At 43.9% G+C, this 15657-nt stretch overlaps 1 pseudogene; it reads right to left on the bottom strand.

The window, feature by feature from the left end:
* Positions 1–9304: 9304 nt before the first annotated feature.
* Positions 9305–13545, bottom strand: LOC103640613 (uncharacterized; annotated as a pseudogene).
* Positions 13546–15657: the final 2112 nt, after the last annotated feature.

Here is a 15657-nt window from a genome sequence, read left to right as displayed (position 1 = left end):
GTGCCCAGTATGGAAAGGTGAACCACTTGGAGGCCGACACAGTCCAGGAGACTCCAGGAGTGGCACTAGGTACGTTTTCAGTCGAGTACCATTCTACAAATGTCTTATTTGATACTGGAGCAACACATTCTTTTGTAACTGCATCATGGGTAGAATCACATAATATACCAGTAGCAACCATGTATCCACCTATCCACCTATGAGGGTTAGTTCAGTTGGTGGAAGGACTCAAACAGATAGATTTTGCCCTAGTGCAAGAGTTCAAATAAGGGGGATAGCGTTCCCCGCTGATTTAATAGTTATGGGTAATCAGGATACAACTATAGATGTCATCCTAGGGATGAATTGGCTAACCAAGTATCAAGCCAGTCTTAGCTGTGACAAGAGAACAGTGAAGTTAGTGTCCCTATCAGGAGAAGTGTTAGTGGAGTTGGTCTTGTGTGGACCAAGAAAAGGAAGTTGTCACCAACTCACCGCTCGTTTTGAGGAGATTAAACCATCAGAGGCTATCAATGTAGTATCAGAGTTCCTAGATGTGTTTCCCGAGGAGTTACCGGGTATGCCACCTGAAAAGGAAGGTTGAATTCGCCATAGAGCTTATACCAGGCACTACCCCTATATCTAAGAGAGCCTATCGAGTGTCCGGACCAGAGTTGGTGGAACTCAAGAAGCAGATTGATGAGTTGTTGGAGAAAGGCTACATCAGACCGAGTACCTCGCCTTAGGTAGCCCCAGTGCTATTTGTGGAGAAGAAGGATGGAACAAAGATGATGTGCATTGACTACAGATCTTTGAATGAAGTCACTATCAAGAACAAGTACCCCCTGCCCAGAATTTAAGATTTATTCGATTAGTTGAGAGGAGCCAGTGTGTTCTCAAAGATAGATCTCAGGTCAGGCTACCATCAGCTCAGAATCCAACCTTCGGATATACCGAAGACAGCGTTCATCACCAAGTATGGACTATATGAGTTCACGGTTATGTCATTCAGTTTGACGAATGCGCCAGCTTACTTCATGTACTTGATGAACAGTGTGTTCATGGACTACCTCGACAAGTTCATAGTAGTGTTCATTGACGACATTCTTATATATTCCTAGAATGAGCAAGAGCATGAGGAGCATTTGAGGAAAGAACTTCAGAGGCTACGAGATTGTCAGCTGTATGCTAGTTTAGCAAGTGCGAGTTCTGGATCAGTGAAGTCCTATTCTTGGGTCACATTATAAACCGAGAAGGATTGGCTGTAGATCCAAAGAATGTAACATCTATCTTGGACTGGAAAGCATCAAAAGATGTCTGAGGAATCAAGAGTTTCATTGGAATGGCCGGTTATTATCGGTGTTTCATTGAAGGTTTCTCCAAGATTGCCAGGCCAATGACATCCTTGTTGGCGAAGAAGGTTGAGTTCAAGTGGACCCCAGCATGCCAGAAGTCCTTTGAGACATTGAATGAGAAGTTGACAATGGCACAAGTACTGATTCTGCCAGATGTTCACAAGCCATTCTCCGTATATTGCGATGCTTCATACACCGGACTGGGATGTGTGTTGATGCAGGAAGGGAGAGTAGTAGCATACTCGTCGCAACAGTTGAAGATTCATGAGAAGAATTATCCTACTCATGATCTGGAATTAGCAGCCATGGTTCATGCACTGAAGACCTGGAGGCACTATTTGTATGGGCAGAAGTGTGATATCTACACGGACCACAAGAGTCTCAAATACATATTCACTCAGTCAGAGTTAAACATGAGACAAGGAAGATGGCTAGAATTGATCAAAGACTATGAGCTGGAGATTTATTATCACCCAGGCAAAGCAAATGTGGTTGCAAATGCTCTGAGTAGAAAGAGTCAAGTCAATATGTTGACCGCTCACCCGATGCCGTATGAGCTAGCGAAGGAGTTCGACAGATTGAGTCTCGTATTTCTGAACAATATCCAAGGAGTGACAATCGAGTTGGAACCCACTCTAGAGTAAGACATCAGGAAAGGTCAGAAGGATGATTGTGGCGGAACCGCCTGAATTATTCCAGATTAAGTGCCCAAGTCGCACCCTTAAGGGCAGCAACACACTTAAACCGGAATAACCCGTCAGTCCCTCATATCTAGTCCGATAAAGCCACTTACCAGGATCGAATACCACTAGCTCACTCGAAGGTGAGGCACAGAGAAATACAATAAAGCATAATACCACAAATTTAAGAAGTACCATTAGTGATTACATTATCAGAGTTTTAGAAATAATATCCATAAATTTTAATGCAGCGGAAATAACTAACGGAGAAAACCGAGTAACATGGCGAAGCCTGGCCACACTCCTCCTCCTGGTCCTCTCCTGCAGAAGAAGTAACCCACTCGACTGTCTGTCCCGGTGGCAGGGACGAAGGCTAAGTCACACCAGCAACCAATCATCCTAAGGAGTACCTGCAAAAATTATGCCACAAGCAAGGCTGCGTATACTAATACTCAGCTAGACTTACCCGGTGTGAGGAATTTACTCCTCTACCTCTAGACATGCAGCTGTTTGGCTAAGGGGTTTGGTTTGCCAAAGGCACTAGCTGAGTCTAAAATCAAGTTTTAGCATTCCAAGTTTTAGTATGATCCTTTTAAACTAGATGTGTACCTAGATAATCATACATGGTATCAAACATTTTTACCAATCAACATCTTTTCCCAGTCACCTCATTTCCACTTATTACTCAATGCAGTACAATGGATCAAGCAGTCTCATTAGCTGCGAGAAGCAGACGATTCGAATCGAGTTTTAACCTTGCAAGGTAAACCTAAACACACGACGTGGCGAGGCACTCCGTCCCCACACATATCAACCTGTAGGATTACGGGGAGGCTACGCTAGCGCAAAACAAAACTTTCAACCTCATAAAACCAAGAACTACTGTGGTTATAGGTCATGGAATTACCACTAGACGCGCAGAGCAGCGGAAGACGTCTCGATGTAGACGAACGCGTCGAGCAGTGCCGTGCAGTCGTCGGTGTCCTTCACGTCCTCGCACGGTTCGTCCTAGTGCTCCAGATGTAGCACCTCCGAGGTATCCACACGTACAGGGAGGAAGCGTCGCGTACCGAACTGCTAGGTTCGCGACGGCGGCTAGGCGAGGGCGAGAGGCGAGCGGCTACTCGTTTGCTGGTGGCGAATTAGGGTTAAGCCTAACCACGCCCCCGCCCCTCATTATATAGGCGTTATGGTGGGCTTCTGACACCGAGGCCCATCAGTAACCCTAAAGCCCAGTCTAATTTCGGATCTAATCCGAGTTAGGCTTCCTTCCCCTTAAGTGTGTGACCCTATAGGTTCACGTACAAATAGACATAGCCCGAGTACTCTTACTTGGCCCAATAATTGATAGCGGCCTCTAGCAAGACATGTCAACTCCTATGCGCACGTAAAGATCATATCAGACGAACCATTGCAACATTACGTACATGTTGTTCCCTTTGTCTCACGATATTTGGTCTGGCTCTAAGCTGACCTCTCTTTTTCGATACTGTGAATTGGAATCCTTTCAATGGTTAACTCTTAACCCTAGCACGGCCATGCATTTCTTGATCCAATCACTCGAGGGGCCCAGAGATATCTCTCTCACAAAGAGAGGGACAAATTCCATCTTTACTGACCATGCCTCACAGCATGCTTCCTGACAAACCCAAAACTACCTTTATAACTACCCAGTTACGGAATAGCGTTTGATAGTCCCTAAGTAAGTCAATTCACATCTTGAGAACATGCGACAATTTCAGGTCTAAGGATAAAGTATTCATGTTGCAAAAAGAGAACTATATTACAATATCTCACGTTGGGTTGGTCCAGCCTCATGTCATACATGCGCCCACATTATTAGTTTAACATCTCCATGTTCATGACTTGTGAAATGTAGTCATCAACTAATACATGTGCTAGTCATCGACTCTGACTAGGGACATCATTTAGAATAACCATATAAGTAAAGAATCTCACAAACAATTCACATAATTGCTAATCAATACAAGGTGCCTTCCATGGATATTCAATTAAGCAATATATATATCTTGGATACAAAGAAATATGCTCATCTCTATGATTATCTCTAGGGCATATTTCTAACAGTCTCCCACTTGCACTAGAGTTAATCTAGAAGATATCTAATACCCATAGATCTCATGTGTGCCTCATGCTTACGTTGTGGAAGAGGTTTTGTCAAAGGATCAGCAACATTCAAATCAGTATGTATTTTGCATATCTTTATCTCACCCCGCCTAACGAATTCCCGTACGAGGTGAAACTTCCGCAGTACGTGTTTGTTTTTCTGGTGGTTCCTTGGCTAACGCAATAGCCCCATTGTTGTCACAGTAGAGGTTCAATGGGCTAGATGCATTAGGAAACACACCAAGCTCGATGAGGAACTTTCTTATCCAAACACTTTCCTTCGCAGATTCAGAAGCTGCAATGTACTCGGCTTCTGTTGTAGAATCAGTCACAGTCTCCTGTTTGGAACTCTTCCAACTAATAGCACCACCATTTATTGTGAACACAAAACCTGATTGTGATTTTAACTCGTCTGGGTCAGTTTGGAAGCTAGCATCGGTGTAACCAGTTACAACGAGCTCCTCCTTACCCCCATATACCAGGAACATATCTTTAGTCCTTCTTAAGTACTTAAGAATGCCTTTTACCGCTGTCCAGTGACCCTCACCTGGATCAGCCTGGTACCTACTCGTAGCACTTATAGCGTATGAAACATCTGGGCGTGTACTTATCATGGCATACATGATTGATCCAATTGCTGAGGCGTATGGTACCTTACTCATGCGCTCCCGCTCATTAGCCGTCGCAGGACATTGCATCTGGCTAAGGTGTATACCATGTGACATAGGTAAGAACCCTTTCTTGGACTGTTCCATGTTGAACCGTTTCAAAACCTTGTCAATGTACGTATCTTGACTTAATCCTATAAGCCTCTTCGACCTATCTCTATAGATCCTTATGCCCAAAATATATGCTGCTTCCCTGTAACACCTCAAAATCTCATTTTGAGAAGTATGTAATTTTTTTTCAAGATCTTGAATTAGATTTTTTTTAGAATTCCCATAACCTTTGAAGTCACATCTCCTAAAATAAAAGTTTTATAATAAAGGTTCAATAAAAGATTCTTCTATAAATTATCTTTTGGCTGAAATTTATAAGTATTAATGTCAGAACAGCTTTTAATAAGTAATCATACAATAGGAACTATTTGCTTAAAAATAATTATAAGTGTGATACATATCCAATAATATTTACTTAAGTAGGATAATAAACAAATAAATAAATAAAATTATGGATTTGCATTCATGCTGATCTCTTCTGTTTGTTCATTAAAATTTGAGTGCAAATTCAAAAAAAAATCAAATTTGAATCCAATTTGAAATTTAGAAGTTAGAAAAGAAATAAGAAAATAGAAGAAAAGAAAAGAGAGAACCACTTATATTGGGCCACGAGACTGTTATTTGGCCCATCTGCTTCCATCGCGCGGCCCAGTAATTCCTCTCCCGCGCGGCCCGTCGTCCACCGCGAGCCTCTCATCCGCTGACACCGTGGGCCCGCACTGCAGACCCCGCTCGGACTCTGGGCGCCGACGCTGTGTCACTAGGCCGTAGGGACACCCTGTCATCCCTGCCGCGACCACCTCCCGCAACAAACTCGCGCGCATGCTGCCGTCCGTGGATCTCGCCCCACCGTACGCCGGGTCGCGCCATCGCAACAAACAACTCTTCTACTCCCCTTCCGCGGACTCACCCCCCTGCCTCTATAAAAGCCACCGCTGGGAACAAAGGCTTAGACGCCGCCATGACCGTGCACGGGAGAGAGAAAGGGAGAGTTGCCGCCGCCGGTGAACCCTCACTCGCGCTAGAGTTTTAGCCTCGGTGGGTGGCCGACGACGCGCGCCTGAGTCCGGGGAAGCTGATCGTGGAGTCCGTGTGAAGGAAGCTCGTCCCAAGCCGTGGCGATTGCTCACCGAAGACTGATGTCCGCCGCGGAACCAAGCTCTTCCGTGGTCGGGTGTCGCTGCTCCAAAATCGCCGATGAGTCCCCATCCGTGTGATTCGCCTTTAGCTCTACTATGCGACGCTGCACTCGAATTCGACGATTAGACTCGTGCGCACCAATATCCATCACGCCGGCGTGATGAGCAGGTGTTCGCTCCGCCGCGGGACGTCTGGAGATAGAAGGGAGGCCCCTGGCCGTTAAATCAACTATCGATCCCACGGTGGGCGGATCTCTGTTTCAAACCGGTCAGTGGCGGGGTCAGTACGGGGATCCTCGATTTGCGTCCTCGCCGGCGTGCTCCGCCGAGCGTGCGGGGCGGCGCGCCGTGCGTGAGTGCCCTGTTGGGGCGAAGAACGTGCGCCGTCGGATCGGCGCGGGCGGTTGTGATTAATTCGCGCGTACCCCTTCGCGATGGTTGATCTGGAGCGTCCAAACCAGATCGAGCGGGCAGTACTGGTTATGTAGTGTTTAAAATCTGCGTCGTCAAAAGCAGATCCGATGGCCGTTGGCGCGTACCGGTTCACTTCACCTGAGATCTAATCTGGGCCGATCAGTGGCGATCGGACGGTTAGATCTCTCCGATACCCCTTTGATCACCCATTTGACACATAAGCCCTTGGGAAATTTGGAAAACAACCCGCCGTCCAATGCGTGGGAAACCTGTGTCTAGGTTATTTTCCGAATTAAACCCCGACCTTCTCTGTATTAGTGCGCCTAGTCCAGGAATTAAAGAAAATAGGAAAAAGAGATTTAGAAATTGATTTTGAGTATAGAAATACCTATAAAACTTGTATAATTCATAGAAAATTCATATTAAGTCTAAATTAGTCCATTCCAGTTCCTATAATTTTGTAATATTATTTTTTTATCATTTTGTGTCACTGTTTTGACATGAAAGCCACATTAAAATTGATATCATAATTAATCTTGTACAAAACACATAAAACCTTCGGAAATTCATAACTTAATAATCGTAGCTCCAACTTTAATAATTCTTGTTTCTACGATCTCGTAACGTCATGTAGATTATTATTACGCGGTTTATTCTTATGTTTGGTGTGATGTTAATTTTGCCTATACCATGCTTGTTTGTATTGCTACGACTAGCGCGAGGTTACGAGTCACCTGAAGATCATCCTGTTACCTGGAATCTCAAGTCCCAGGCAAGTTGTGTCCTTGATCACTTCTTTTACCCACTCATGTTCTAATTAATCATAATGATCTGCATAGGTTAATTTTGATGGGACCCAATAGGTTACCCTAGTTTATCTATCTTTATACCTTGTTTACCACTGAACTTTTTGGGTAGTACTTGCTAGTGCTTTATGTGGTTTTGGGTATGAAGATACATTATTCATGATCACACTTTTATTGTCTTTTTATTATTACTGTTCATGATAAGATCATTATGTTAATTGGAACATGGAGAACCACTCGGGAAAACAGTGCTACCACAAGGGTTTATGGACGCCCTTGGCTGATTAATTAGGAAAGCTAGTGGAGGACTACCTTACCCGAAAGGGGCAAGGGCAGTAGGGGAGTGGTCAGTGTAGGGAGGTCCTTGGTTGATTTTGCTGCGATGGCGGTCAGGCAAGAACCCTGCATTGGAGCTTCCTATAAACTATAGCGGGTTTTCTGAAGCTAGTGGAACTTTGTAAAGGCCTCGTAGTGTTACCCTGCCTCGCCTCCTCGGTAGAGGTGTATGGGAAGTCGCGATCCCTTGGCAGATGGGTAACATGACTTGTGGGTAAATATGCGCAACCTCTGCAGAGTGTAAAACTGGTATACTAGCCGTGCTCACGGTCATGAGCGGCTCGGACCCTCACATGATTAAATTATGGAACTTAAACTCAATTTGTCATATGCATTGCATCGCAGGTGAGGTTGTTACTTTTGTTCTACTATTTAATTGGGTTGGTATTTACTTATACTTAGTAATTGCTAATAAAATTTTGACCAACTTTAAAAGCAATGCTCAGCTCTAACCATCCTATTTGGTAAGCCTTACACTTCACATGAGCTCCCACCTTTGGCGAGTTCATGCACATTATTCCCCATAACTTGTTGAGCGATGAACGTATGTGAGCTCACTCTTGCTGTCTCACACCCCCCCACAGGTCAAGAACAGGTACCACAGGATGAGGCGCGTGGAGGATGCTGCGATGTGTTCGTGAGAGGTCTAGGTCATCGTCTCCCAGTCAACTTTGGGTTGCTGGACCGTTGTCTCCTTATAATGTAATTATTTATTTATTTTGTGTAGAACTCTTGTGTTGTAGTAAAGATGTGACGTTCGATCCTGTGCCATGATTCATCATATGTGTGAGACTTGGTCCCAGCACACCTGGTGATTATGTTCGCGCCCGGGTCTTGGTGCCCCCGAAATCCGAGTGTGACAGAAGTGGTATCAGAGGAATGTTGATTGTAGGACGAAACCTAGATAGAACTGGACAACCATTATTTACTTACCTTTGCTACTCTGATCCTTTCTAAACTTTTCTTAATCTTTTCTCATCTATATCTGCTTACTCTGATTATTCTTACCTTTTCAGTCTAAAGACAAATGTGGATTTCACACTTTGAAATCCTGTATCTAAAGTGACCTTTAAGAATAGGAGCCCTAATCTTAGGAACAAAAACAAAACTATTTTGATAGATATCTATAAACTTGAATGTTTGTTCTTATGATATTTGTCTAATTTGGATCTTTGATTCACTACACCAAAATAGTAAACTTCCTAGAGCCTAAACCCTAGGAAGTTAGGCCTAAACTCTAGGAAGTTAGCTAAACTCTCGGAAGTTAAGCCATCCCGTCGGAAGTTTGGCTCTCGGAAATTTTTTGTCGGAAGTTAGCTTAACTTCCTAGAGCCCTCTAGGAAGTTAGCTAACTTCCTACAGCCAAAGAAGCCTCTCGGAAGTTAGCAGATTCTCGGAAGTTAGTAGCTTCACGCCGTCAGCGCCGTCAGCTGACTAACTTCCTACGACTAACTTCCTACGGGTGACTGTAGACCCTAGGAAGTTAGCCAGCTAACTTCCTATGGCTTACTGTAGCCTCTAGGAAGTTAATTTGACTAGCATTACAAATGTTGTTTATTTTTATTTTACACCACATTACACAACATAATAAATATATCAACAGATATATAGCACAACATATTTTCACATAAAACATCTCACACACAATCACATAACAATATTTAAATCCTTAGTCTCATCAATTACATCACGAAAGTCTCATCCATAGTCATAATAATACACATCTCATCGTCCAGTACTAATAAGATACAATATCTCATACAGTCATAATAAAAGTCTCAATTATCATAACACAATAACATGGAAGCTCACGGTCGCCGATCACCATCGGGTTACAGTGACGAGTGATGGTCGATACCTCCACTAGCGAAGAGGGTTTCGACAAAGTCTAACTCGTCTTCTCATTCATGCGTCGGCAAGGTAGCTGGAGGGGTCTAATATACATGTACAAATGATATTTAATGAGTTACATCATAATATAGTTAACAACAAGTAAATGATGATGAATTTGCATACCTGATGAATTTGCTGAGTTACATCATTAGAAGCTACACATGGTCGTGCTCCTCTGATTACTATTAAGCTAGTTCTGCCTAACAACAAATTCAACAAGAAATTAAGCAGGTGCATGGTTATAGATCAAGAAAATGAAAGTGTGTGAACTATGTCGTGCAGACGACATACATGGATCCAGAGCTGCCGCAGGAGCGCATGCATAGCTGCAAGAAATGTTCTTAAGCCTTATTAAGAACATAGTTCGTTCACATAAGAACTTTTAGTTAGTCCCCGCTTTTTTGTGGGAAAATTATAGCTAGGCACTCTTTTTTCTTGCATGCACACACTTAGCTTCTAAAAAACCCAATATATACTACTCTTTATCTTCGTCGCATGCGTAGCTGCAATAAATGTTCATGTTGTTACTGCTAAGGGCTAAGTTACAATGAGTGTGCATAGCCTAGCTAGCTAGATAACACACCACAATATAATGCATGCAAGGACTTAATACTACACAACGCCAAATAAATGTTTTCTGTGATTGGAAAATAATCATGTGTACTAGGATACCTGCACGTACTGCCACAGTCGGTATATTACTACGGGCTAAGGCTACTCCCAACAGAGACAAAAAACAATTCAAGATGATTATTAACTCAGTTTAGTTAAACATAATCACCTAATAACGAGAATGCATCGATCTGGGCCTCCATGCTCCTGAAGAATTCGTCGGCTTCCTCGATTGGCCTTGTGAGCTCCTGTCTGTACCTCACCGACATGTGACAGTAGATCTCCTGCACGCGCGCACAGAAACACACGACATGTAGATTCATTGTCTCAACCAGATATATGTACGATCAGAAAACCTAGAAATGAATCAGTTACTCATCACGTATTGATATATATAGATATATACGTTGTTATACCATGAACTGGTCGAGCTCTGGGTCTGCTGCTCGTCGCTGTTCTTGTCTGTCGTCTGAATTCATTTCGACGTCATCAGCGAGGGCAGAAAGCTGGCCGACAATCTCTGGCGGCACTCTGACCTCAAGTAACAAAAAACACACAAAAGAGAAATTCCTCATGAAAAATTGGAGAATAATATATAAGGACGGAGCTAGCACATTAAAAAAATCAAGAAGCCATGTTTTCGCTCTCTGGCAAAATTAGCTATAGAATTGTATGTCTCTGGGAAATCTGCTGCACGCATACCTTCCGGCAGTCTATGAAGGCTCTCAAGACAGCCGGATAGAGTGGGTGGGACATGATCTTTGCCTTGATTATTTCGGATCCCCTCTCGCTGTTGGCAGCACACGGCAGCGGTGGCGCCTCCGCCGGCGGTGGAGACGACGTGGCGAAGCTGTGTGATCTAAGGCGAGGTAGAAGGGCGTCGTGGTTGCAGCCTGCTTTGAGCCACCGGTAAGATCAGCATCGGGCGCGTCGGATGTAGGCTTGGGCGACCGGTGGGCTGCCGCGGTGAGCGGGGGCGAGGGCAGGGGCGGCGGGCGGGGCCAGGGCGGAGCCGGGGGCGGCGAGCGGGGCCGGAGGAAGCCGCGTCGGCGGGAGCGGCGGCCGGGGGCGAGACCGAGGGAGAGAGAAACGCGAGAGAGAGACGTGAGTGAGAAAGGTGAGAGAAGAGATAAGGTTGAGGAGAGGTTTAAAATAAAAAATATAACTTCCTAGAGTACAGCCGTAGGAAGTTACATAACTTCCTAGAGTTTGTACATTTACTCTAGGAAGTTAAGTAACTTCCTAGAGCTGGCCGTAGGAAGTTAGCTTTTCGTTTGACTGGTCAAAAGCTGAAATCTAACTTCCTAGAGGAGGCCGTAGGAAGTTAGCTTTTCGTTTGACTGGTCAAAAGCTGAAATCCAACTTCCTAGAGGAGGCCGTAGGAAGTTAGCTAGGCAGCTAACTTCCTAGAGCCGACCGTAGGAAGTTAGCTTTTCGTTTGACTGGTCAAAAGCCGAAATATAACTTCCTAGAGGAGGCTGTAGGAAGTTTGCTGCCCATGCTAACTTCCTACGGCTGCCTCTAGGAAGTTAGCGGCTCGTTTGGTCGAACGCACTGGTCAGCCTGTGAAAGCTAACTTCCTATAGCTTTTATAAAATACCGTAGGAAGTTATGTTTATTTCCTAGAGCTACCAGTTGCCTCTCGGAAGTTATTTATTTCCTACGGTTTGTTATAAAAGCTGTAGGAAGTTAAAAAACCGTAGGAAGTGTATGATTTTGGTGTAGTGATTGAGTGTGATGGGTTGTGGAGTAATGTCCATGATTACATCTGCATATACATAATGCTTATAAAACTAACTATACAAACTAGATTATCCCTCATTAAAGTATCTAGCCTAACAATATCCATCTCATCTAAAAAGATTCTATTCTACACTCATAGATCCATCTCATCCCAAAAAGATCCTAACTTATCCTAATTAAAATATATCTAGCTTAATAGATCCATCTTATCTTAAAAGATACTCTATTACCTTAGTAGATTCATCTTATCTTGAAAAGATTTTATCTTATCCTAATAGATCTAACTGACCTCATATCTTAAACGATCTAATCTAGATCCCATCTAATCTAATACGATCCAATCTAAAGTGAGTTATCTAACATGTTAGTTAATCTTGGTGAAATAGATTAGACTCTACTTCTATAATCATGTTTTAACCTAAAATTGGTGCCTTGTACTAACTTGGTCGTATACAACCAACCTGACCTAAATGTTGGGTTGCATAACCTACCTAACCCGACCTAGAAGCAAAACAACAAGATAGATTCTGCTTAAACTTTTTTTAACTCATAACCACCTACTAACATATTTTGTTTACCTACGAAACTGCCTTAACCACATATCCCTAATTCGGATAACAACTTCAAGAACGAAAACCGAAGAGGATCAATGTCATCAAGGAAGGATAAGCACCAACTCAAGTCTTCAAAGATCAAGTTGGATCTTCAAAGGAATCAAGATCCACACTCTTGGATGGAGTCTTTCCTTACCGTACTCTTTCTTACCCCGATGTATCCTCGCTTTAACCTAATTTCACCTTGCCTTGATATAGAAGATGCTTATATTTCCCTTGCTACTAAAAAAGAGCTTTTTGTATTTGGACCATTTAGAAACTAAAAGATAAACCACAAATCAACCTATCTAGATCCCTCTCCTATTAAAAACAACTAGAAGCTAAATTACAAACCAATCCTTTTGTATCCCTCTTCTTACAAATCTCGAGGACGAGATTTCTGTTAAGGGGGGGTAGGATTTGTAACACCTCAAAATCTCATTTTGAGAAGTATGTAATTTTTTTTCAAGATCTTGAATTAGATTTTTTTTAGAATTCCCATAACCTTTGAAGTCACATCTCCTAAAATAAAAGTTTTATAATAAAGGTTCAATAAAAGATTCTTCTATAAATTATCTTTTGGCTGAAATTTATAAGTATTGATGTCAGAACAGCTTTTAATAAGTAATCATACAATAGGAACTATTTGCTTAAAAATAATTATAAGTGTGATACATATCCAATAATATTTACTTAAGTAGGATAATAAACAAATAAATAAATAAAATTATGGATTTGCATTCATGCTGATCTCTTCTGTTTGTTCATTAAAATTTGAGTGCAAATTCAAAAAAAATCAAATTTGAATCCAATTTGAAATTTAGAAGTTAGAAAAGAAATAAGAAAATAGAAGAAAAGAAAAGAGAGAACCACTTATATTGGGCCACGAGATTGTTATTTGGCCCATCTGCTTCCACCGCGCGGCCCAGTAATTCCTCTCCCGCGCAGCCCGTCGTCCACCGCGAGCCTCTCATCCGCTGACACCGTGGGCCCGCACTGCAGACCCCGCTCGGACTCTGGGTGCCGACGCTGTGTCACTGGGCCGTTGGGACACCCTGTCATCCCTGCCGCGACCACCTCCCGCAACAAACTCGCGCGCATGCTGTCGTCCGTGGATCTCGCCCCACCGTACGCCGGGTCACGCGCCATCGCAACAAACAACTCTTCTATTCCCCTTCCGCGGACTCACCCCCTGCCTCTATAAAAGCCACCGCTCGGAACAAAGGCTTAGACGCCGCCATGACCGTGCACGGGAGAGAGAAAGGGAGAGTTGCCGCCGTCGGTGAACCCTCACTCGCGCTAGAGTTTTAGCCTCGGTGGGTGGCCGACGACGCGCGCCGCCGTCCGGGGAAGCTGATCGTGGAGTCCGTGTGAAGGAAGCTCGTCCCAAGCCGCGGCGATTGCTCACCGAAGACTGATGTCCGCCGCGGAACCAAGCTCTTCCGTGGTCGGGTGTCGCTGCTCCAAAATCGCCGGTGAGTCCCCATCCGCGTGATTCGCCTTTAGCTCTACTATGCGACACTGCACTCGAATTCGACGATTAGACTCGTGCGCACCAATATCCATCACGCCGGCGTGATGAGCAGGTGTTCGCTCTGCCGCGGGACGTCTGGAGATAGAAGGGAGTCCCCTGGCCGTTAAATCAACTATCGATCCCACGGTGGGCGGGTCTCTGTTTCAAACCGGTCAGTGGCGGGGTCAGTACGGGGATCCTCGATTTGCGTCCTCGGCGGCGTGCTCCGTCCAGCGTGCGGGGCGGCGCGCCGTGCGTGCGTGCCTTGTTGGGGCGAAGAACGTGCGCCATCGGATCGGCGCGGGCGGTTGTGATTAATCCGCGCGTACCCCTTCGCGATGGTCGATCTGGAGCGTCCAAACCAGATCGAGCGGGCAGTACTGGTTATGTAGTGTTTAAAATCTGCGTCGTCAAAAGCAGATCCGATGGTCGTTGGCGCGTACCGGTTCACTTCACCTGAGATCTAATCTGGGCCGATCAGTGGCGATCGGACGGTTAGATCTCTCCGATACCCCTTTGATCACCCATTTGACACATAAGCCCTTGGGAAATTTGGAAAACAACCCGCCGTCCAATGTGTGGGAAACCTGTGTCTGGGTTATTTTGCGAATTAAACCCCGACCTTCTCTGTATTAGTGCGCCCAGTCCAGGAATTAAAGAAAATAGGAAAAAGAGATTTAGAAATTGATTTTGAGTATAGAAATACCTATAAAACTTGTATAATTCATAGAAAATTCATATTAAGTCTAATTTAGTCCATTCGAGTTCCTATAATTTTGTAATATTATTTTTTTATCATTTTGTGTCACTGTTTTGACATGAAAGCCACATTAAAATTGATATCATAATTAATCTTGTACAAAACACATAAAACCTTCGGAAATTCATAACTTAATAATCGTAGCTCCGACTTTAATAATTCTTGTTTCTACGATCTCGTAACGTCGTGTAGATTATTATTACGCGGTTTATTCTTATGTTTGGTGTGATGTTAATTTTGCCTATACCATGCTTGTTTGTATTGCTACGACTAGCGCGAGGTTACGAGTCACCTGAAGATCATCCTGTTACCTGGAATCTCAAGTCTCAGGCAAGTTGTGTCCTTGATCACTTCTTTTACCCACTCGTGTTCTAATTAATCATAATGATCTGCATAGGTTAATTTTGATGGGACCCAATAGGTTACCCTAGTTTATCTATCTTTATACCTTGTTTACCACTGAACTTTTTGGGTAGTACTTGCTAGTGCTTTATGTGGTTTTGGGTATGAAGATACATTATTCATGATCACACTTTTATTGTCTTTTTATTATTATTGTTCATGATAAGATCATTATGTTAATTGGAACATGGAGAACCACTCGGGAAAACAGTGCTACCACAAGGGTTTATGGACGCCCTTGGTTGATTAATTAGGAAAGCTAGTGGAGGACTACCTTACCCGAAAGGGGCAAGGACAGTAGGGGAGTGGTCAGTGTAGGGAGGTCCTTGGTTGATTTTGCTGCGATGGCGGTCAAGCAAGAACCCTGCATTGGAGCTCCCTATAAACTGTAGCGGGTTTTCTGAAGCTAGTGGAACTTTGTAAAGGCCTCGTAGTGTTACCCTGCCTCGCCTCCTCGGTAGAGGTGTATGGGAAGTCGCGATCCCTTGGCAGATGGGTAACATGTCTTGTGGGTAAAGATGCACAACCTCTGCAGAGTGTAAAACTGGTATACTAGCCATGCTCACGGTCATGAGCGGCTCGGACC

Source organism: Zea mays, chromosome 2 (genome assembly GCF_902167145.1).
Source record: "Zea mays cultivar B73 chromosome 2, Zm-B73-REFERENCE-NAM-5.0, whole genome shotgun sequence".
In the NCBI taxonomy this organism is placed as follows: Eukaryota; Viridiplantae; Streptophyta; class Magnoliopsida; order Poales; family Poaceae; genus Zea; species Zea mays.
Note: the sequence above shows the minus strand (reverse complement) of the source record. Positions and strands in the feature narration are given on the sequence as shown.